Below are 23,385 nucleotides of genomic sequence, written 5' to 3'. Positions count from 1 at the left end.
GGTCCCAGAACTGGTAAATACTGGAACAGGAATAAGAATGTGGGTTTTCTGACTCCTACCCCTGTGTAATATCCACTGCGGGCGTGGCCTCTCTGTTTAGGAAGAGAACCACATGCTGGAAAAGACCTGAGTGATCAGGAGTCTGGTCTCTCATTTTCATTTGCAGAAACTAAGATCCAGAGATGGAGAGTTGCTTAACTAAGGTCACCCAATTAGCCAGTAACAGAATTTTTGGCACCAGAAATCAGATTCCTTATAGTCCCAATTTAGTGATATTTCCACTCTTTCAAAAAAAGAAACTTGTAAGTGAAATGATCAATAAAAGAAACATTTGAAGGAAACATTTTTCAGTTGCTTTGGAAGCATGAAAGGTGTTAAAAAAAACAAACTTCAACTGAGTAAAGTTGAAGATCTAATTGGCTTTATTAATCGATTGTGAATCAGGCAGCACCCCGTCTATCAAACAGGAGGGGGCTCTAAAGGGACTGTACAAAATGAAAGGTTTTTATAGGAGGAAGGGTGAAGGGGCAAGGAGCTATTAGCAAAAGAAAAGAAAGGATTACTTTTAGGACTAGCTGTCTCCTCTTGGGAGAAGGGAATGGCAGGGGTCTTTCTCATGCAGATTACCTCTTCTTCTGCGGGGCATGGAGAAGGCCCATGTGGCAGATTTCCTTCCTGGTGCTTGACCAGAAAATTCCAGACTGGTCAATTAAGATGACCTTTCTGGTAGAGGTTGAAACTGCAATTAGATCAGGTATTAAATCCAGGTTTGATATCATGTGCTTTAGCACGAGTGATGCAATTTGGGGCCTGTGGTTTTCTTTTTAACAAAGGGGAAGAAGCCTCAGGAAGGAGAACTTTTGTGTCTTCGGATCTATCCTCAACTCTACAATATTTGCTAAGAGATTTTGCTTCGAGAAGAAAATCATTAATCAGTCATTGATAGTGTGTCTAAAAAATTACAGAATAATTTGCCCTTGTTGTCAATGTGTAGCTTCCTACTAAAGCTGTTATTTTCAGGTAGGCTGTATTAGCTTTAAAGCACAGTTTCTTGTAAGATTAGAAAACTAACCTCGGTTGCAAGACTGGAGTCATTATAGCATCCAGCACTAGAGGGCGCTCCAAGAGAAGACTGGCCACGCAGGCTCCTGGGGAGCCACCTGAGCAGCTGGAGACAGGCTCAGGAAGACAAGAAGAACAGAAATCAACAGTAAACAGGTGCAGTAACTATAATGGGGCCAGACGTGCCATTATGAAAAGTTGTGTCTGTGTGTTTGGTTTTAGTTTTTGTTATTGTTTTAATACAGCCTTGGTGGAGAATAGGATTGATTTTTCACATATATACCATTCAATGCTCACAATGCTGAAAAGGAGTATCATTATCTCCACTTTATAGATTAAAAAATCAAGGTTCAGGGGGCCAGACTCATGGTCTAGTGCTTAAGTTCGGCATGCTCTGCTTTAGCAGCCCAGGCCCAGTTCCTGGGCACAGACCTACACCACTTGTTGGTGGCTATGCTGTAATGGTGGGTGACCTAAAACAAAATGAAGGAAGATTGGCACAGATATTAGCTCAGGGTGAATCTTCCTCAGGGGAAAAAAAAGAAATCAAGGTTCATTGAAATTAACCGAGGTATCCAAAGTTATAAACGCAGAAGTATTTTACTATTAACCATCCTTCCAATAGCATTTCCATTGCACTACGGCTTTTCCTGCTGAAGACCATATAATAATTTCCTATTGTCTGATTTAATACTTTCATTTGCAGAATTCCATAGAATTTCTTTACCTAAAAGTTTGCTATTCCACAACTTTGCCCTTCCACTCCAGCAAGTCCAATATTTTTGCTATCCCCTGCACACATCGTTTTGGATTCCCTTAGTGACTTTATTCCAATCTCCCTTTCCTTCATCCACCTCTGATACCACCATGCCTTCGTGCCCCAGGGTCTGTGTGGTATCTCCTCTGGACCTTAGACGATGCCTCTCTGATCCTGACTTTGGGGCTTGTTGACCAACCATGGGAGGTGCTCAATAAATACTGGTTCATAGTGATTCCCAAACCTTAATAGGCATCATAATCACCCAGAGTGCTTGTTGAACTTGTGGATGCCCAGCCCCTACCTCCAGACGTTATGATTCCCGAGGCCAGACATAATGTCCTTTCATATTTAACAAGCATTCTGGGTGACTGATGCAGGTAGTCTGAGAACCTTATTTTTGGTGAAATACTTCTCGTGTTCTGGATGTGTTCACACATATATATTACATCATTTAATGTAATTTGCCATTTGTTGCTGTTCCTTCAGACATTTTCTCAAGTTGGCTGATTTCTATACATTTTGTTTCTCAAGCGGGAGAGCTCTATTCCCTTCCTCTCATACCCTTAGATCTCTATTGGGTTGCAGTTTCCCAGCACTTCTTTCTGCCTCAAACATAACTCCCCTGCGTCCCTTACCTGTGTGGCTCCCACCGCACTTCGCAACTCGGTTTAGGCCGCTTCCCGTGATCTTGGCCGAGTCTGAGTCCTGGGGAGGCGCTCCTGCTGCGTGTTCCCATGGACCTGTACTTTTTCTGCCAGAGCATGGCACACGGTGCACAATCTTTCTGTCTCATGCACACGTCATTCCTGAGTGACTTTATTCCAACCTCACCTCCCGGATACCTCTTGTATCCTTTGTGAGAGCAGGAACTTTGGTTTCCTTGTTCATTATTGTGTCTCAGCACCAAGCACAGAGCTGATACATAGTAGGCTCTTAATGATTATTGTAGAATCGGTGAATGAATAAACTGAGAAGAGTGACTAAGAGGAGACAAATATGGGGGAATAAACTTTGAAAACCACCTTAATTTACAATAGGCTAGGAAGGATGGAGACAATGACCTTTGAGGTCAAATGGGGCACCCAGGGGATGGCTGAGGGGAGCTGTGAAGTCCTAGTTAAGTCACAGCCTCACTTCCCTGTGGATTCAAGTCAGTGCAACTCAATGCACATGTATTGGGCGGCTTTGAGTGACAGGCACTCTGCTGGACACTGAGGAAGCAAAAATTTGTAAGACACCATCCCTGAACTTGAGTGTGTAATATTAAAGTGAAACCATTTTGTGATCTATATGCCAGTGCGTTTAACTATTAATAGGAAACAAGAGATGACACTGTTCCACTTTCAGGAGAGTTCAAATGACTCTGATTCTTATAATTGCCACATACTGTAACAGAAATCTTAAAAAGTAATGAGGCATAATGGAAAAAAATCCAGGTTTTAAAGTCCCTCAAACCCAGGCAAGAATACCAGAGCTGCCAGTAGCCTTGGCTGCATGTGTCAAATAGGCCTAATGATGGTGATAATAATCCCAGCATATAGCAGTGATGGTTAACATTATTGAGCGCTGAGCCAGGCACTCTGCTAAGCACTTTCCATGCATTAACTTATTTAATCCTCTCAACTATCTAATATAAGTGCTTTTATTATTCACTTTTTACTGCTTGAAGAAACTGGCTCAGAGAGGTTAAGTCATTTGCCTAAAGTGGCCCTCAGAATAAATGGTGCAGCCAGGACTTGAACCTGGGACTGGCTGATGAATAAATGAGATATAATGTAGCTACAAGCCTGGCATGGTGCCCAGCAGATAAGAAGCCTTTAGAATAGGTTTCTAATATTCTTATTGCACTCAAGAAGTCGGGCCCCCAGAATCATTGCTGTTGGGGTGAGTCAGTATGAGGACGGTTCAGCAGACGGGGGAAGGCTGGGTTCCCGAGCCCAAGGCACAAGCCAGAGGCAGGAATGGAGCCCACTAGGCCACTAGTGCTGCTGCAACTCCTCCTGCAGTCCTCTTCCCAGACGCGGGAGCCATCACTCTCAGACCGCATCCTCGGGGACCCATAGCAGGGATGCTTACCAAGGGGGTTACCAAGGCCTCACACGTCACGCAGTTGGGGCCCCAATCTGGTGCATGCATCCCCCTACCACAAGTCTGCCAAGTGGCTGTCTCTGCTTTAATGTCTATCTCAACCTTACCCACCATCTGCTCACCATCTCTTCATTGCTCATGAACCGGGAGAGAGGGGGTAGCACTCAAGCCCCAGAAATCATCGCTGGACAATCTTTCAAGATCTTCTAAGTCAACCCATGTGCTCCACATGTGGCCTGCCTGGAGTGGGGATTAGCAAGGACATAACCTGGGGAGAGGCTGGAGGTGTTCCCTCCCTCCTGCAGATGAGTCATTCTTCGCCACCCTCACTTTACTCCCTGTTCCTCCAGGAGGCAGGGAGAAGCAGGAAAGGTTCACAGGTTTATGAATCCAAATTAACATCGGTACAAGCAAGAAAGGCCCTAAGTCATGGGGAGCTGGCGTGGTTGGCACCACACTGAGAGCTGGGAGGCGGTTGTCAGAGGAGAGCCGGCTCAGCGCTCAGGTGTTCAGAAGACCGGGGCCACACAAACATGCATCTACTGTGTCCACAAGCAGCCCCTCCCAGCTGCCACAGGCCCTTGTTACAGCTCTCAGCTACAGAGAGCTCACTGGTGACTAATTTTCATCTCCAAGGCTGTCTACACCTTCCCTTTCACCAACACGAACACCTGGGGAGGGAGGCGTCAGAATATAATTTGCTGCCACCTGAACCCTCCTTGTTTAGCTCTTGACACAGGGGATCATTAGTGAGGGACAAGTGAATAAAACCCCACTTCCTGCTGTATTCACACACTGGTTACCTGTTTATCTCATCTTCTCCTTTCTCTGGGCACACGGCAGGGCACGCAAGGTCTTATCATCCCTTGATGGGTCAGGACAATCGTCTTCTTCAAAGAGCTGGGGCCTCAAACTGGGACAGTCCTTCAGATTTTCTGGTCCCAACTCCCTCATGAAATTATACCCGGATCCTGACATCCAGACCTGAGTCATGAACTTATATTAAGACTATTTGGTAGCTTATATGTTAATATAGGTGCTTGATAAAAGCAAAATTGAATTGAATCTGGTGTGAGTCCCTTCTTGGAACCTGTGCTCTGACCCCAAGGCCTCCCTCCCTAGCCCTTTGCCTTCCCCTCCTGCTGGGGTCCTGGAGCTCCTGCAGGGCTTCAAATTTCAATTGTGAAAACCTCTCCACAGATCTCATCACCAGTTCTTCCTAACAACCAACGCTTTCACTGCCTCCAAGACTTGTACTTAGGCTATTTTTAACTTGTCCTTTCTTTTTTAAAAAAAATTACACCAGAGGAGTTTAATGAGCCCCATTTAGCTTTTGTAGAAAAAGAAAATTTGCAGACATTAACCAATAAGCGCTACTGAACATCATGGCTGGCTGGCACGCCTCTCAAAACCAGCCTTTCCCCGCCTCAACACAATAGTTTATTTTTGGACTGCTGCCCCCGCACAACATCACAAATGTGCCACACTGGGGTTCATCCTGAACTTAAAAGAAGGTGGAGATTTAGGTGAGAGTTTCAGAAAAAGAATTCAGAGTTGCAGAGGGCAGGGTGGGAGAAGGAGGGAGGAGTCCTGTGGATGGGGAGTCCTGGCTGCCTAAAGCTGCTTTCAGCACCTCTCTCCTGCAGGATTCTTTGCTTCCAACCAGCCAGCAGTGTGAAAGATATGAAGCAAGTGGGAGATAGAGTGAGATTTCAAATCTTTGTCCATTATCATGCAAAACTAACACACACACAGACACCACCACCACCATCATCAACAACAACAAAACAAAGAACTCAGGTGCTCTTGCAGAGCATAACAAATTATGGCAACAAACATCTCAGCCCTCCATCCACCCAAACCCAAGAGTCGTCCTGGGTCAAAGTTGAATCCAGGAAAGGTTCTCAGCTGTTCTGCGTGGCAAGAAGTCCAAGCACAAATTCCAGCACTGCCCCCAGGGGGGTCAAAGTGGTCAGGGCACAGCCGTTCGCTCTCTGGGCTTTTAAGCTAAAGTACTGGGGAGGCCTTTCCAGGCATGACTGTAAAGCCCCAATCATCTTGGTGTTCACACCCAGCCACATGGTTGTTGCAATGTCCGCTGTTGACCTTTCCAGTTATGGCACTGTGTTCTTCACTGGGACGCCACCATGTCTTTTCCTAATGGACTCACAATACACGCTCTCTGGCCCCAAGTTTCTGCACATACTTAAAGACTCGTAAATCCAGTCTGTAACTTGAACTGGTGTGTCTAAGGTCTGGGGATAACAGAGGGAGACACTTAGACTTCAGCAGAGGGAAAACTCCCTTCTTGGATAAACTGCCCACTCTCTCCGAACTGTGTGTTATAACATCATTCTTTAGAATCCATGTCATTTCAAGCATCCCATAATAACTCACAAGATAAAAGTGCTCACTCAGAGCTGGATAAAGTGCTGTCGGACCACCTTGGCTAAATAAAAAGGTTTTTAGGATGCGGAGAAATTTGTAGATAACAGGAATCATTTTTAAATTCATTATTGTAAAAAAAATTATTTGTGGTCAAAATGAATGTGAAGTATTTATTCATGATGTATAGTACTTCAATTAACTAATCAAAAGCAGACAAGATGAGAAGAGTAATTCTTTCAAGTTGCCACTCAAGTCTAGTGCTCACAAGGAAAAAGGCAAAGAACCTCATGTTTAGACTTTTGATGAGAGATTAAAAATTCAACAAAGCCCCATCAAAAAAGCAACTGGCTTTACTTGCATGTTTGTCAGTGAGGCAAAAGAATAAAGCCAAGGCTCTCACTTTGTGCACAGTATAAACAGAAGTTGTACATTTATCCTTAACCAAGGACTCATGGAATTTAGGTGTAGAAGGGCCCTAGGACAGGGTGTCCTATGTCTACAGGATAGAATGGAGCTGAAGAATCAAGCTCTATGCCTGTGCTCATACCATTCCCTCTGCCTGTGGGACTTGCCCCATCCTATCCACCGGGTGAACTCCTATGTATCCTTTGGGACCCAAAAAAATCTCTTCTCTTCTATGAAGCCACCCTTCATACACCATAGAGAGCACACTCTTTCTTCTTGCATGTCTGTCTCTCCTCACCAGCCTGTGAGTTCTTCAAGGACCAGGAGTATGCTTTATCGATATATGTGTTTCAGCACCCAGCATGATGCTTGACTCACAGTTAATAAGTACTCAGTAAATATTGTTATTATTTATAATGTATAAAAATAAAATTTTGTTGAATGCATGCGTGTATGACAATGGCCAGGAGAACAAATAATAAAAAGGACTGATGGTAGGTATTAATTCATAAATTAATAACCATCAGCTCATCACTGCACAAGACAGTGGGAGAGACTGAAGAAACACAAGACAGAGTCTAGGTCTCAGTTGGGAGACTCAAAAGAAACACATGTAAAATAGCAGGGGAAACACAAAACAATATATGATTATATCTTACAGTGAATGGTTCAGAGTAGCAGAGGTGGGTATCAGAGCTTGGCACTTTAAGTTCTCACCCAACAGAATTACCCCAAACCAATGTTTAAAAGTCAAATAGCTGTCAGAATCCATTTTCTGGGTTGTTCCTGACCCCAGTTTGCACCCACACCTTGTTCCACTTTGCCTGCTGTCTGAACAGCCAGCCCCTCTCTTATCTCCCCAATTCCCATACTCCTTCCTGCTTTTGCCCTTGGATTCTCTGCTCCGCCAGCCCCGACCCCCCTTGCCACTCCTAGCCTGTGACTTCTCGCCTCCTTCCCCGCTGCCCTTGCTCTGACTGACACCTAACAGGTGCCCTCCCTGGCATGACCTTAGAACCCTTGCTCATGCACCAGGGCTGACCTGGAGGGCTTGGCCCAGTGGCCTAGGTTTTCTGTGAGAACCAAAGTAGTTAGGGAAGATCCTTGAAGGAGGAGCTGCCACACCCTCCAGCCTCTACACAAAGAAATGTTCTGCCTCAAGCCCCGTGTTTGCAGTTGTGGTGTCACAACTGCTGAACCTCATCCACTCTGCACTTCCTCTCACCATTCTTTTATCCTTTTCCATCCAATGATTCTGCCTGCTGTCTACAGCTTCATGCCAGTGTTGCTTTTCTGATGCCCAATTCCATTTCCCTTGGCTTCTGATCCTAATTTGCCTCTGGAAACTTCTGAACGTCTCCTTGCCTCCTTGGTGCAGCCTAGTGCTAGAGCACTCTGGAGACAGTTGCCTTGGGGTTTAACCAGGCTCCTGGCACCACACTGCTGTTTTACGTCGTCCCTGGGCACTTTCCCACCATCTATGCAGGTATCCTGAAAAGTAGGATTCATGAGAGGCATGTCTTAAAGACTGGGTCAGAGTCAGAAGGGCGAATAGGAAAGGTTGGCAGGTAGTGAGAACTACAAAAATTGGGCATGAAGAAAACAGGTTCTTCATGAGATGGGGGTCTTTGGATCAGTCTTCTGAGGATTTCGCCCTGGGGCTGGACCCTATTTCAGCGCACTGCTATGTTTAATTAGTGCACCAACTATTTGCTATTAAGGGCCAGCTTGTATGATCATTCTGTTGTATGTACTAATAGAAAATCAACAGGTTTCTAGATTTCCTGTGGCCACACCCTGGAGAACTTGGGCAGAGCCAGCAAGTTCTGAGCACATCTTTTGGGACTAAATTGATATGAAGCAAAATGATAGTGTGAGTTAAGTGGCTCTAATTCTGTGAGGACTAGAAAAGCTGTGGACAGCATATGCTCTGTACAGAGCCCTGGGAAAGGAGCATAGTGTGTGGAGTCAAGGAAACAGACTGCTTATGGAGGCTGCAACAGTCAGCTCTCTCTGGGCTACCCTATGACAAACAACCTCAAACTCTCAGTGGCTACAGTAGCAAACGTTGCTTTCTTGCTCGTGTTATATGTCGTCTCATATGAACAGGAGATGGGACTGCCTCCTCCTATAAGTCCCCGTTGCCCTAGGATCAGCCTCCATGCTGGTTATAACTCTTCCACATTTTCTTCATCCTAAGATCCAGGCTGAAGGAGCAGCTCCAATCTGGCACATTGCCATTTTCTAGGAAGAGGGAAAAGAAAGATAATGAGAAACCAGAATGGCTCTTTCTCAAAAGTGGTACATGTCATTTTCATTCACATTTCACCGGCCAAAGCAAGTCACATGGCCAAGCCTAAAGTCACTGGGTGGGAAACTATAATTCTCCCACAGAGGAGGACAGCAGGTATTGGGAACAACATCATAGCATCCACAAGGATGGACCTTGAACATCAGACCCACTAGTTTATAGCTAATGCGTCAGGAAACCACTGTAAGTTTCTGAGACAAGCAATGGCACCAGGAAGCTGTATTACAAGGCCATCTGCTTTTCCTGTAAATACAGATTGGAGGGGGCACAGAGTGCTGTGTAAGGACCTCAGCTGGAGACCATTAAATTAGTTCAAGAGTGAGCCAATGGATTTTATAGAGGGAATGGAGAGAAACATTTGGGTAGAATAGTTCTTTAAAGGAAAAATAGGATAATTCACCTGGTTAGATATGGGGGCTGGCAGGGTATGAGTCAAAGATCATCCAAGATTTCTCCTCACTAGCTGGGCTGTGAGGCATTGAAACATGTTATTGAGTTGATGGTAGAGAACATTCTAAAGATTTATCAGAATGACAGCATATTGACTTTCAAGGACGATTTGCAGCAGCTATGATGTGCCATAAAGAGCAGTGAACTTTGCCTCAAAAATGTGGGCTTGGTTTCTGGGTCAGGCATTTATTAGCTGGGTGGCCATGGGCAAATCCCTTCACTTCTCTGTGCCTTGGTTTTTGCATATGTAAAAATGGAGGTAGTGATACATACCTTACAGGATTGCTTGAGGAATAAGTTTCTCTGAAAATATAATGATTTATAAGGTATGAATATCAGAGTCCTAGCTGGAAGTACCTCCTTAGTCTAACCATCTGATAATTATACTAATTATTTACTGTGCTGCACTTTTGGGGGCTTAAGGCATTCCACCATTTCATTTTTGAATTCTGTTTAGATGTTTCCTTTCTGAAAACCTGAGAAAGCAGCCAGGTAACACAAACCATGGATCACAAGCTCAAATTCCTAGAGCAGCCGGATAGGCAGTTTAAATGTCGGTTGGGTATAGGAAACGTGAATCACTTTTGTAGGGAATATTAAGAATGGTACCAAGAAATGTTTCTCTGTTTTAGAAAAAACAATAGTGTACACAAAATAATAAAGGGCAATTGTCCCTCTCGGCTTCAGAGCCAGGGACAATGGGGAATGGCCCTGGCACTTGTGAATTGCAGTGAGAACTAGCTGGAAGGGGGCAGGCTACTCAGTCCCAGGAGGATTTGCTATGCAGGAATTAATCCAGGTTTTCCACATGTTTCAGTTGTTAAAAGTGCTGGCAATCTGGATATTTATGTGACATTTCCTGATTATTAAATATTGGCAAGTGATTAAAAATTTTTTTAAGAAAACACTATGCAGTTGAAACATATCTGTAGGCTTTGGGTCTACAGGTTGTCACCCACATATCACACAAAAAGAGAAGAGAGACTCACATAGTTAACTCACAAAATTCTTACTCCATTAGAAGGAGAGAAAAAGAGTAGAGATTTTTAGGAGATCAGGTAAACATTAACGAGGAAAGAAGGAAGAGGAATTATCTATTAGAGCAAAGGAGATAAACTTCAGGGGACATCATAGAATCTTAGGAATGGAAGGAACCTGGTCACCTAGTCTCATGTGTTCAGATTTAGACTCACAGCCGTAGGTCCCCTTGGGCTCAGGTGCTCTACCTGGGCTGAGCAAAGGCTCTGACTTCGAGAATGATCAGGAACAGGAGATGGACTGCTGCCTCCTCCTATACAGCTGCATTGCCCAAGGAGCAGCTCGCATTAGGACAACGCTGACTCTCAGTTTCATGAACACAACCTCTCAGTCTAAATTTTATTTTCAAATCATCTCCAGCCCGCACTGTTTTCAAGAGCTGTCAGATGTAGTTTCAGACAGTGCCCAGACATAATAATCTTTCAAACCCAGAATGCTAGAATTTCACCCATGAGTAAGAAAACCCCACACATTGGCTTCTCTCTTCCTGTCCTCCACATTCCTCTCTCCAGCCCAAGCACTGCTCAGCCTCATCTTGACATTTAAGGTTTCTGGCTGTGCTCATCTTCTCTTCCCACAGACAAGAGCTCTGACGAGACATCCTAACAGACTGAGTTCCATGAGGATTTTTAAACAGTCAGCTCACCATTTGGCAACAGCAATTACTCTTTCTTCCTCTTTTCAAATGACCGTACAAATTAGTTTGCTTTGGGGGCTGATTTTGTTTTGTTTTGTTTCAAAGTATTGCCCAATTCCTTTTTTATGGTGCTTTTTCTCAGGATTTTTGTGTCATTTCAACTTTCAATCAACAAAACTATAATTAAGATCCCCACTTGATATTTTATGTCACATCTACGTCCCTTCATTTCACTTAAACCTTTTCTTTTAGCCAGATTAGAAGAGATAGCAACTTTACTACACAATATGACAGTTTTAAAGTAAGTAATATGTTACAAGGAAGTGACTGTTTAATCTGCTGTAACATTCTTTTCACTATTGTGTTACTTTGCTTAAATAGTTTCCTTAATAAGAATATAATTTAGGACTTTGGAATTATTATTTTATAATTTTTTCTGTTCACTCGGGTCAGGTTGTTTTCCTTTTCCTGCTTGCTAAGGGACTAGCAAAAAGGCAATATGTTTTGCTGTTTCTTCTTTGCCACATAAACTACTCGGTGCTGTTCTAGTAAAAGGTCTGAATTTGGAGACTCTGACTATGAACGGCTTTTTCTCAGTTAACAGATACTTAGAGAACAGCATATGAAAAAAATCTCCTCCTCGGAAAAATTTCCCTGAGTTTACGTTGATTAGAAATCTGGAAAAAATTCATTCATTCATTAAACCATAATTACTGAGTGCCTACTATGAGTCAGACACTATTCTAAACACATGGGATAATGAGTGAGCAAGACAAACTCTTTTTTATTGAGTTCATAATAGTTTACATCAGTGTGAGATTTCAGTTGTACATTATTTCTTGACTGTCACCACATAAGTTTTCCCCTTCACCCACAGTGGCCCCCCCCATACCCCTTCCCCTGGTAACCACTGAACCGTTTTCTTTGTCCCAGTACTTGTTCATATTCCACATATGAATGAAATCATATGGTGTTTGTCTTTCTCTGTCTGGCTTATTTTGCTTAGCATAATTCCCTCTAGGTCCTTCCATGTTATTGCAAATGGGATGAATTTGTCTTTTTTTCTGGCTGAGCAGTATTCCATTGTGTGTGTGTATATATATATGCCACATCTTCTTTATCTAGTCATCAGTCGATGGGCCCTTGGGTTGCTTCCATGTCTTGGCTATTGTGAATAGTGCTGCAATGAACATAGGGGTGTATATGTTACTTTGGATTGTTGATTTCAGATTGTTTGGGTAGATGCTCAGTAGTGGGGTAGCTGGGTCATATGGTGGGTCTTATTTTTAGTTTTTTGAGGAATCTCCATACTGTTTTCCATAGTGGTTGCATCAGTTTGCATTCCCACCAGCATGTGTGAGGGTTCCCTTCTCTCCACACCCTCTCCAACATTTATTTTTAGTCTTAGTGATTATAGCCATTTTAACAGGCGTAAGGTGGTATCTTAGTATAGTGGGTTTTTTGTTTTTCCAGGAAGATTAGCCCTGAGCTAACATCTGCTGCCAATCCTCCTCTTTTTGCTGAAGAACATCCGTGCCCATCTTCCTCCAGTTTATATGTGGGATGCCTGCCACAGCATGGCCTGCCAAGCGGTGCTATGTCTGCACCCAGGATCTGAACTGGCGAACCCTGGGCCACTAAAGCAGAATGTGTGCACTTAACCCCTGCACCACCAGCCGGCCACCTTAGTGTAGTTTTGATTTGCATTTCCCTGATGATTAGCGATGTTGAACATCTTTTCATGTGTTTATTGGCCATCTGTATATCTTCTTTGGAAAAATGTTCATCTCCTCCACCCACTTTTTGATCGGGTTGTTTGCTTTCTTATTGTTCATTTGCGTGAGCTCCTTATATATTATGGAGATTACCCCCTTGTCAGATATATGACTTGCAAATATTTTCCCCCAATTGGTGGGTTGTCTCTTTGTTTTGGTCCTACGAACTGTCTTTTTTTTTTTAAAGGACTTATATTCTAGTAGGGAGAGATAGATATTAAACAAAAAATATATATAATAAGCAAATGATAAGTGCTCAGAGGAAAGTAATAAAGCAAGGTAAGAGGAATGAGAGTAGGCAGAGAGTTCCAATTTTAGATATGGTTGTCAGCGTATGCTTCCCTGAGTAAGCAACATTTGGGGCTGGAGGGAATGTAGATCACGTGAGAACCTTGCAAGTCACTGCAAGGACTTTGGTTCTACTCTGAGTAAAATGGGGAGCTATCATAGGGTTTGGGCAAAGGAATGAGATGATTAGACTTACATGTTAAAAGGGTCACTTTGGCTGCTGTTGAGAACAGACTATAGGGAGGGATGGGCCGAGAGTAGAAGCACATAGACTAGTTAAGCAGCTAATGAGTTCATCCAGGAGAGAGGATTGGTCGATGGAACTAAGGTGGAGCAATGGAGGGGTATATTTAGAAGGTAGAGCCAACAGGATTCCCTGATAGTTTCAATGTAGGTTGTGAGAGAGAGAAGAGTCAAGGATGACTCCAAGGCTTTTAACCTAAACAGTTGAAAGGATGGAGTTGCCGTTTACTGAGAGGGGGAAAGCTGTGTGAGTTGCACAGGTTTTGAGGGGAAATCAGGAGTTTGGTTTTGAACTTAAGTTTGAGATATCTATTAGATGTCTAAGTGGGAAAACCAAGTGAGCAGTTAGAAACACAAATTGGAGCTCAGGAGAGAGAACTATGCTGGGGATATAAATGCGGGGTTGTGGGCATAGAGAGGGAATTCAAAGCTATCTGACTGGATGAGCTCCTCAAAGGGAGTCAGTGCATGGTCGTGGAAGGCAAGACAAGGCAGTTCACCAAGGAGAAGGGAGTAGTCAATGGTGTCCAACGCTGCTGAGAAGTCAATTAAGGACCAAGAATTGAGCACCATATTTAGCAAAGTGGAAGTCACCAGATACATTGGGAGCATCAGTTTCAGTGATACATTGAGAGAAAAACCCTGATTAGATTGAGTTGAAGAGAAAACGGGAAGAAAGGATTTAGAGACAGTGGGTTTATACAATTGTTTTGAGATATTTATACAATTCTTTTGAGATGTTTAAATGCAAAGGAGAGAAGAGGAGTGGAGAAAGCAGGGTCAACAGAAATTTTATTCCTTAAGATAGGAAAAGTAATAGCATTTTAAAAAAATAGTGCTGGCGTTCACCGAGTAAAGAAGGGAAAATCAATGATATAGAAGACAGGAGACAATTTCTGGAGTTATCATTTGAGATTGGATGAGAGCTGATGCAAAAGTGAAGGGACTGACTTTTGATAAGAGCATGGATAAAGAAGGCAGGGGATATGGGTTCAGATCCTCAAGAGGTTGAATTTGGTGTTTCTTTATGTTTTTTTTTTTAATTTCCCCAGTGAAGGGCTATCAATGAAGAAGCACTAGTTTACCTAGATAGGCAACCCTAATTTTATCACTCTATGAATCCATTTTAGAATGTATAAGGCCACTTCTTTCTGCTCATTGTGGTTGATTAAGACATGTACCCTTAGTTTTTCTGGTTTCAATTTCACCATGTTATTTCTAACTATAGCAGTCTGGCAATTTCTCTTCCTCTTTGGACCTTACTTTATGTCAGAACTCATGGAGAGTTACCCCACACACTCTGCCCAGTTCCATTTCCTCCACACTCTTTTCCTCCCTCAACCTGCTCATTTCTAGTCTAGTCTCCAGAATTGTCCAGAATTTCATTTTCCTCAGCTATGAAGAAGGGAGACAATTTGCTTCCTACCTCTAAGGCTGAGAGTTTAAATTAGTCTAAGAAGTGAAAAGGTTTAACCCATCTAAAGAAATAGAAAGAAGAGGAAATTGGGAGGCAGTGCAGAAGAAGAAAGCTGAGAAGACAACTGCTTTACCCTTTGCTTAGGCTGAGCCCCTCTTCTATAAGTGTAAACATATGTATATGAACTCCCAGATGTCACATATTATGTTAGCTCTAGTATTCATAGAGTCACCATAGATTAAGAAATCTGGTCACACTTATAATACATAGATACACTTATAATAGGTAACATTTCCTGAGCAATGTCTATGTTCTAGGCACTTAGCTAAGCCCTTTCCATACATCATTTAATCCTTGGCCTCAAAATAACTTGATATATGTTATTATTATTTCCATTTCAGAAACCAAGAGAAGTGAGAGAAAAAGAGAGAGGCTCAAATAATTTGAAATCCTGCATCTCTTTAGCTCTTCAGCATTACTGCCACTTTCCAAGCAAACATAGTCTACATTTATCTGTGTACAGTTATGCAGGTATATTCAGACTTAGCCCCTTCCCCCCAGGGCTATTTTTCACTTTACAAGGAATTCATCATGATACTATTCATAAGCTACCCCACTGTATTTGGGACCCATTTATAAACCTTGATCACTGCACAGTATTTCAAAAACACGTATACAGATTATTGAAATTCATATTGCTTACCACATGTTGGGCACTCTACTAGCTGAAGAAAAAAGGAACAATGCAAAATCACTCCTCCAAGGGGCTCAGCTTCTTCTCTAGTAGGAAAGTCAATTATTTATTCATTCAATAAGTATTATTGAGTGCCTTATGGCATGCCAAGTGCTATGGTTTAGGTAAACAGAATCACCTCAGAATTACAATACTTGGTAGAAAGAGATGCACATACATTGGCATTTATCTTACATGGTCCTTTTAGACAGTATTGTAAGTGCTTGGACTTCTGGAACCAGGCTGCCTGACTTAAAAGTCTAGCTCTGCCACTTAAAGACTGTGTGATTTTGTGTTACTTATATAACCTCTCCAGGCCTTTGTTTCCTGTCTAAAAAATGAGGATACTAATAGTATCTACCTTAGAGGGCTGCCGTGAGGACTCAAAGTGAATATCTGTAAAGTACTCTGAGCCATCATAGGCATTGCATTAGCTGTTGTTAGTTTGTACAGATTTACCATGTGCTGGAACAGTTGCCGATCCCTGACCACAATAACTCAGCAGAAGACAGTAGGTGCGCTCTAGGTTTTCGTTCCCTAGAACTTCCTTGAAGCCTTATTGCGTTTCCCCCAGCTCATCCTTTCAGACATGTCTCAAGTAGCCTCAGATTCCTTTTCTATCATATTTCCTAACTTTGAATCCAGTGGCAAATCAGTCATTGTCTTTTGCTGCCTCCTTCCTGTTTGTTTTCCTTGGGGAATAGGGGAAGCTGACAATTTTTGCATCCTAGACCGTCAGAGTGACCTTTCATTATTTGTCATGGGTAGAGCTTTTTTATCTTTAAAAAATTTTTTATTATTTTCCTTATTATCAAAGTAATATGTGCTCCACATAAAAACAATTCAAACACACAGCACTTTTTAACAGAAAGTGAACAGCCCAGCTAATCTCACATCCAGACAATCACTGTTAAGTGCCTGATATGCATGCTTCCAGGTTTCCCCTAAGCATACATTTAATAACATGTATATTTTATGACAAAAAAAATACAAATAAAAATGGGGTTATGCTATTGATAATGTTCTGCAACTTGCTTTTTTTCACTTACAGATTTTGGACATTCTTCCACATTGGTATCATCTTATCTTTAGTAATGACTGCTTGAGGTTTCCTTCTACAGATCAAGCATAGTTTGCTTAAGTAATTCCCTACTGGGATTTTGTGTTTAGACTTTTACACCATTACACACTTCCTCTATTACAAACAATGCTGCATAAACAAACTTGCACACGTGTAAATATTTCTGAATACATATTTTTTGCAAACATAGTCCCAACGTATAAATTCCTAGATGTGCAACTGCCTGATCACAAAGAATACACAGACTTATTTTATCCAAAATTGCCAAATTGTCCTCCAAAGGCAGTCACCCAATTTGCACTCACATTTATAGTGTATGAGATTACCTGTTTCTCCACAGTTGACTATTTTCTGAATATTGCTTTTTTCTTTTCTCAATTTATACCCATCTTGAAATGACATTTCTCTCAAATCTAGAATCATAGTTTAAAACCCAGGGAAGATCAAAACGTGGAACAAAGTGTTTTTACAAACAACAAAACATTCCAAATTAATTATAATAGTGGGATGTTTTCAATCAAAATATCACACCACTAGATGTTGACAGTTGTAAAAGTGCTTTAACCTCCCAGATCGGCAAATCTGGTCCGGGATGAGATCACCCGTCACACAGCCCCCGCCCACACACCTCCTTCTTGGCTGGGTGTGTGGAATAGGAGAGGCTGCTGGCATGAGCGACAGGGCAAGGGAAGTGAGAGAGCAAGAGGTCAGAAGAACTCAAAATCTAGTGTCATCCTGTAAGCAGTCTAGGACAGTCCCTCGAGTGTGCTCTGGACCTCTCTGTTCATACTCTTTCCTGTCAGGCTGCTCATCTTTACTTCCAGCGCCTGGTGAACAAGTGCTCACTATCCAAGAGTCAGTTCTACCACCCCTTCTCTCTGAAGCCTTTCCCGAAACCTTGGAAAACCACTCTCTTTAGTGCCTCGCTACAGCTGCGCCCACACCGTCCTATCTGTAACATTTTGCGCAGCCAGCTTATGAAGACCATTTAGATGCCGAGGGAATGTTGATTGAACATTCAGTGACACGGAGAGATCTTGGGAGAAAAGAGATGAGACTTCCCATTGTTCACACAAACGGGTGGATTCAGATAGAAGGAGAGAGGGATCAAAGTACTGGGGTGGAACCATTGGTCAACAATTCCAAACATCTCTCCTGACTATTTCTCGACCCCTGCTTCTCCCCACCCACGAAAAAGACTGCAAATCTACTTCGATCTTATAACAAAAACCAGAGGGAAAACTATCAGGTTGGAAAACGCCTCCAAGCAGAAGACAATCTTTCATCCGCCTGCGTCAGATACAAGATATTTTTGGCAAAAAGCAGTGGAAAAAAGAGTAGACTCAGATTAAAACAAGAACTTACTGTCTAGCATATTCTAATAACAGAGACCGAACGAACGTGGCCAGGAAGCTCTTCGTGCCGAGATAAAATTGTGTGCGCCCCAAATCCCACGTAAGTACTTTCTCTTTAGGGTTGGAAGCCGCTTAGATGACTTTTACGCAAATTTCCCCCCACCCTATCATTGCATTTCTCCCTAAGTCCTAATATCCGAGTTTTAGTAAAGAGGACAGACTCAGAAGAGGCCACCTTGCCGCGCTCCCCGCTGGCCACAGCGGCTGCCTGGCACCGCGCCCTGCCCAGGTGGCTCTTTGACAGATGAGTGTTTCGGCGACGGCGCTCTGCGGCTGCGGCTCTTCCCCGCCCCACGCACCTGCTAGGCGTCTAGCAGCCTGTCGCCGCCAGTCCCCGACCGTGGGCCCCCTCATTCGCCACACACGCCCCTCTAGTCAGCCCGGCCGGCCGGCTGCGGAAGCGCCCCTACCCTCGGCGGGCGCCACAGGACAACCCAGGGAAAGCGCTCGCAATCACATGGAGGCCCGGGCCCGCGCCATTGGCTGCGGCCGAGCCAGTCGCGGCGCTCGCCGGCTGCGGTTGGTCCCGGAGCTGCAGCGCCTGCACGGGCCCGGAGTCCATGTTACGCTTTGTCTAATTCCCCCCGTTACAGAGTCATGTGCTGCTGCTCCCGTCGCCGCCGCTGCCGCCACCCGTGGTGCCCCGGCTCCTGCGCCGCGCTTCGAGGTGGCAGCCGCGGGCGGGGCCGCGGGAGCAGGGTCCAGGGCGCCGCGCGCCTTCGCCGCCCCGGCGCGTCCCGGTGCAGCCGCCGCCCGCCGCAGGTGATGCCGCCACCTCCCGCCTCAGCCTAAGCCGGGGCTCGGCGGCCAGGCTGCCCGGGCTGCCCCCCAAGGTTGGTGCGCCCCTCTCGGGGCAGGGGCCGGGGGCTGCGCGGGCGGGAGCCGCGCCGGGGTCGAAGCGCGCCCCCCGGCGCCCGCGTCCTGCCCCGCGGCGCCGCGGCCTGAGCCGAGGCTGCAGCCGGGAACTGGGGGCGGGGGATGGGGGGCGCAGGCGGCGAGCGGGGCCGGGCTGGGCTCCCGCCTCTGACCGCCCGGGCCCGGAAGATTGTTCCGCTTTGGGCAATGGGAGCGGCGGGCGCCTCGGCCGCCGGCGGTGGGGCCTCGAGAGGAGCGCGCGGAGGGCCTCCCTCTCGCTCGCCCTCGCGCGCGCTCCCCTTCTCGCCTCCCTCCGCCCAGTCGGAAGGGCGGGGAGACCCGGTTAGGGCCCCGCGGGTTCCTCCCGGAGGTGGGTGTTCGGCGTCGGGCCTTGCTGGCCCGGGGCCCAGAAGGTGAGCCCTTTAACTTCTCCAGAAACGCCTCCTCTTCGCCCCCTTCCCGCACGGAGAGAGCTGGGCGGGGAGTGCGGGCCGTGCCCCGCCCCCGCGCCAGGGGGAGGGCGCAGGGGGCCCGCAGGTGCAGCAGCTCGCCGCGGGCCATCTCCGGGTTGGGTACCGGTATAATCCGCTTCTAGCTTGTTTGGAGGCGTGGGCACTCGGGAGCGGGACTTCCCCGCGAATCCTGTCCTGGGTCTTGCAAAGGAGTAGGATTTGGGGGTGGTTGCTCAGAGAACCATCACCTCCGCCTACTGGAGGGTTGAAAGGGACCTTCCTCTTTCTGTCCCCCTTTATCTGGGGTATCCCTTACGGGTTAAGAAATGAGTTCTTTTGGTTTGTTAAAAAGCCAGACACAGTGAAGAAGAGCTGCTCCAGGTCGAGGGGAGGAGAGGTAGGTCCCTGCTGGAGGGGGAGAGGCGGGGTGTGCCACCCCAGCGGTTACGCGGTTGCGGGGGGTGTGGCCCGGGTGGGAAATAGGCTTGCCGGAAAGAAGCTCAAACGTGAGAGGGAGGGAGCTTTCCGGAGGTCGGCAAAGAGATGGGGAATAGGAATGAATTGGGGAGCCCTGGCCGACTGTGAGCCCAACTTGAGCCCCTGTGCTTTGCAGAGTTCATTCTTTCCTCCTCCTCAACTTTGAAAAATATTTCTTATTCTGCAAAGAAAAGTGTGAGGACATATTTTGAAAGAGACACCGGAGTAAAGAGAGAGAGAAAACTTCCTTAGCAGCTTTGATAATAAAATTCCATTTAGGCAACGTTTATTGAGCAGCTATTACGTGTACTGTGCTGGACGTTGGAAGACTGGACAGGCAGGGAATTCTGGTCTGCAGAAATGGTGGGGGCTATTTACCTCTATAAACAACCAACGGGCACTTCCAAGTGCCAAGAATGACAGTGATTCAGATCTTCCCCGTCAACGCTTCTGGGGCCTCTGCTTACAGACCTGTGGGAAGAGTCCTGCGCCATAACCAGTAAACGGGGTCTTCAGACAGCATTTATGTTTACGGTCCATAAAAACTGACCAGATACGGATCATCTCCCAGGACAGGGATAGAGTTGTGGCTTCTCCTGTCTTCGACATCAGTTGACTAAAACCCTGTTAAAATGCAAGAGCAAGATAGGAAAGATCCTGAGATGAAAATTAGGTGGTTAAAATAAGGATTCTGTAAAGGTGATTTGGAGTATTTGATGTCTAGGTTATTTAGGGAGCCTCCCATAAAATGATTAGGTCGTCCACGGAGCTGGGGGAAAAAAAAATCCAAAATGTTGACTTGGCATGGTTCATTTCTATATGCGAGCATTTTATTGTAGGTTTGTCTCGTTTTTATTGAGGGCGTGTGAGTGTGTACTTTGTTGATTAAAACTGAACACATTAGAAGGTTGGAGAGGAAACTGTCCTTAGCTGACCCAGTCCCCTGGTCCTTTCGTTACCACGTTGAGTAGTGTATGATGCAACAGTTAAAGTATTGAGCCATACTTCTATCTTTTTCTCCCTGCCAAGGTTTACAGAATTAAAAAAAAACTTGGTCAAAACTTGGCCTTTTTTCCTTATTTTTATATTGTACAGGGCATTTTTTGATTACTTTTAGATAATGTTGATGTGTTTGTCATGTTCCAATAGCTAAATTGTTTTGGTAGCTGTATTTTGGAAATTAGTCTTGGTTCAGTCTCACTACCGTAGGAAAATTGGCACTAGCTATGAAAAAGTCAAAGTTTTGTCGAAACCGTACTCATGATCACACATGTTCTTGAAGTGGTAGTTGGTAAGAAATTTCACATATTTTTAACGCATAATTGGAGCTGGTGTTTGATGTTCTAAGAAACACTAGTCAGTGTTTATTGAGTACCAGCAGTAAGCAGAGAACTAGAGTAGGGGCTACGATGCCTTAGCAATGAAAGAGAGGATTCTTGTCCTAACAGAGAGTGGACAGGTACCGCCGAGGACACCACCAGAAGCAAAGGATTGTGTTTGTCTAGGAGGTCAAGGAATGCTGAAATGGAAAGGGTGTTTGGCACCTGAGGGGAGTGTTCTGTGTGTTGGGGAAGGGGGCAGGAGCACAGATTAGGGGAAGCTTTGAGGTGTGTCATAGGTCAAAACCAGTAAATAGGTTTGCCTGGCTGGAGCAGAGAACAGGACTGATGAAGGAAAGTAGAGGGAAGCTGGTTAGTGGAAAACTTGAACCACAAGGCAGTAGTGTTAATCATTTGCCTCAAGAAGAGTGGTTCTCAACAGGGGGTGGTTTGGCCTTCCAGCAGACATCTGGCAATGTCTGGAGACATTTTTGCTTGTAACTGGGAGGGAGGTGCTGCTGACATCTAGTGGGTAGAGGTCAGGGATCCTGCTAAACATCCTGTAACGTGAAGGACATCCCCCCACAACAAAGAATTATCCTGTCCTGACTGTCAGTAGTGCCAAGGTTGAGAACCTGGCCCTAGAGGGTGAACTTAAAGCCTGCTGTGAAGTTGGATCTTGGAACAGGCACTGAGGAGGGTGGTTCTTGACGCGTGAGTAGGGACGCTGAGGTTAGGAAGCCAATCTACGAGACTTCTGTTGTGCGTAGGCCTGAAGTGCTTAGGATCTGGGCAAATCCTATTCAGAAGAAAAGGGCATTTTCAAGAGATCATGGCAAATGAGCTAGCAGGGCAGTATAATATTGGGTAAGTGGGGAGTCATAGATTCAGATTTGGAATTTTAGAGAGGCCCTGGTCTGACTTCTTTATTTTAGTAAATTCTTACACTTGCTAGGCAGCCTCTGTTTAAACATCCCCAGGAACAAGGAACCCTGTACTTGTGAAGACATATCATTATATCTTTGGACTGTGTGTATGATTATTATTTGAAGTGAAGACTGCCTCCTTGAAACTTTGTTCCATTGATTCTATTCCTTTAGAATGACCCCCTTCCACAGGACAGCCCTTTGAAAGCACAAAGACAGTGTGATGTCCCCCCTTCCCCCAATTAACTTTTCTCAATGCAAAATAGTCCCAATTCTTTTCTCAGTCCTGTGTGGGACATGGTTTCTAGCTGTCTTCTCAGTTTGTCAGCATCTCTCCTGAAGAGTAACGAGTGTCTGGAATTGAAGATGATAATTAAGATGTGATCTGGTCAACAAAGAGTACAGTAGGACAGCTCTTTCCTGAGACCAAGGCATAAGCATCTACTTATGCAGCTTAAGCTTACAAAACTGCCTTTTTTTTTTCCAAGCAGTGCCTAGCACAGACTCATGTATAGGTTCTGGATAGTCAAAACTCCCAGATATTTGTTGTTTGGGCTGTTGCATCCTGTATTTGTTGAGCAGATTTTTTTTGAGAAGTTGAGTGGAAGTTTTTTGGTCACTTTGTTTGTTTTTTGTCCCTGTTCAGTACTATCCTGTTTATTTTGGTCCAGTCTTCAGGTCTTTTGAGATTTTAAAATCTTGATTCTGCCTTCTAATCAATATGACAGAGGAGTGGAGGATGACTTTGCCAAAAGCTTTGTAGTCACTTGTATTAATACTATATGAAACATGGTAGTTTGGCAATGCTGGTCCTATTTGAGAGCCGAGGGTGCTAAGTGATGGAGATGAATTGCAGGGGTTGCTTTTAGTTTAGGGGCTTCTGAGAAATCTGTGTTCGTGGCCTAACTACATTGCATTTAGCTCTTGCAGATGTTTGCACCTAAGGTGCCCTTTTGAAATTATTTGAGTCTGTTGCAAGCTTCTGAAATCTGTACTCCATCCTCTGGGGTCTTTGTAATTCTGTTTAGACATCTGGAAGAGAATTTGTAATGTTCTGTGCAAATCTGAAGCTTGCCAGATCAGAGTTGCTTTTGAAATTTGTGAAGAGGTAAACAGGATAACTGGTACTGGCAAAAACCATGTATGAGCTTGCTTCCCACTCAGGATAAGTTTTTTTTCCTTTTCTTTTTGCCACTATGCCCAAAATACTTAATTAGTGATAGCTTCACATTTGGGGAAGGAAAGAGGGTTGGGACTTAGAAACA

General features: G+C 44.7%; 1 protein-coding gene and 1 long non-coding RNA gene across 12 annotated transcripts in view; one reads left to right on the top strand and one right to left on the bottom strand.

Annotated features, from left to right (window-relative positions):
- Nucleotides 1–5,615: 5,615 nt before the first annotated feature.
- LOC103548344 (uncharacterized) lies at nucleotides 5,616–18,667 on the bottom strand. 2 transcript variants are annotated; one of them, XR_011532513.1, is made up of 3 exons: nucleotides 18,391–18,551; nucleotides 15,566–15,642; nucleotides 5,705–8,947 (listed from the first exon to the last, which is right to left on the bottom strand). It is a non-coding gene; the product is annotated as an uncharacterized lncRNA (long non-coding RNA). The 2 variants fall into 2 exon arrangements; XR_544229.2 differs by lacking the exon at nucleotides 15,566–15,642 and having other exon boundaries at nucleotides 5,616–8,947; nucleotides 18,391–18,667.
- LRRC8D (leucine rich repeat containing 8 VRAC subunit D) overlaps nucleotides 17,324–23,385 on the top strand; it is a 109,159-nt gene continuing 103,097 nt past the window's right edge. For 2 of the 10 annotated variants that reach the window (XM_070592469.1, XM_070592462.1), the window contains exon 1: nucleotides 18,597–18,924. The gene's annotated coding sequence lies outside the window, so the exon portion shown is untranslated. Of the gene's footprint in view, nucleotides 18,132–18,586; nucleotides 18,925–19,124; nucleotides 19,360–19,426; nucleotides 19,796–23,385 lie in introns of those variants that run through there. The other 8 variants (XM_070592459.1, XM_070592464.1, XM_070592458.1 and 5 more) reach the window with 8 other exon arrangements.

The sequence above is a fragment of the Equus przewalskii genome, chromosome 24 (genome assembly GCF_037783145.1).
Source record: "Equus przewalskii isolate Varuska chromosome 24, EquPr2, whole genome shotgun sequence".
NCBI classification, from domain to species: domain Eukaryota; kingdom Metazoa; phylum Chordata; class Mammalia; order Perissodactyla; family Equidae; genus Equus; species Equus przewalskii.
Note: the sequence above shows the minus strand (reverse complement) of the source record. Positions and strands in the feature narration are given on the sequence as shown.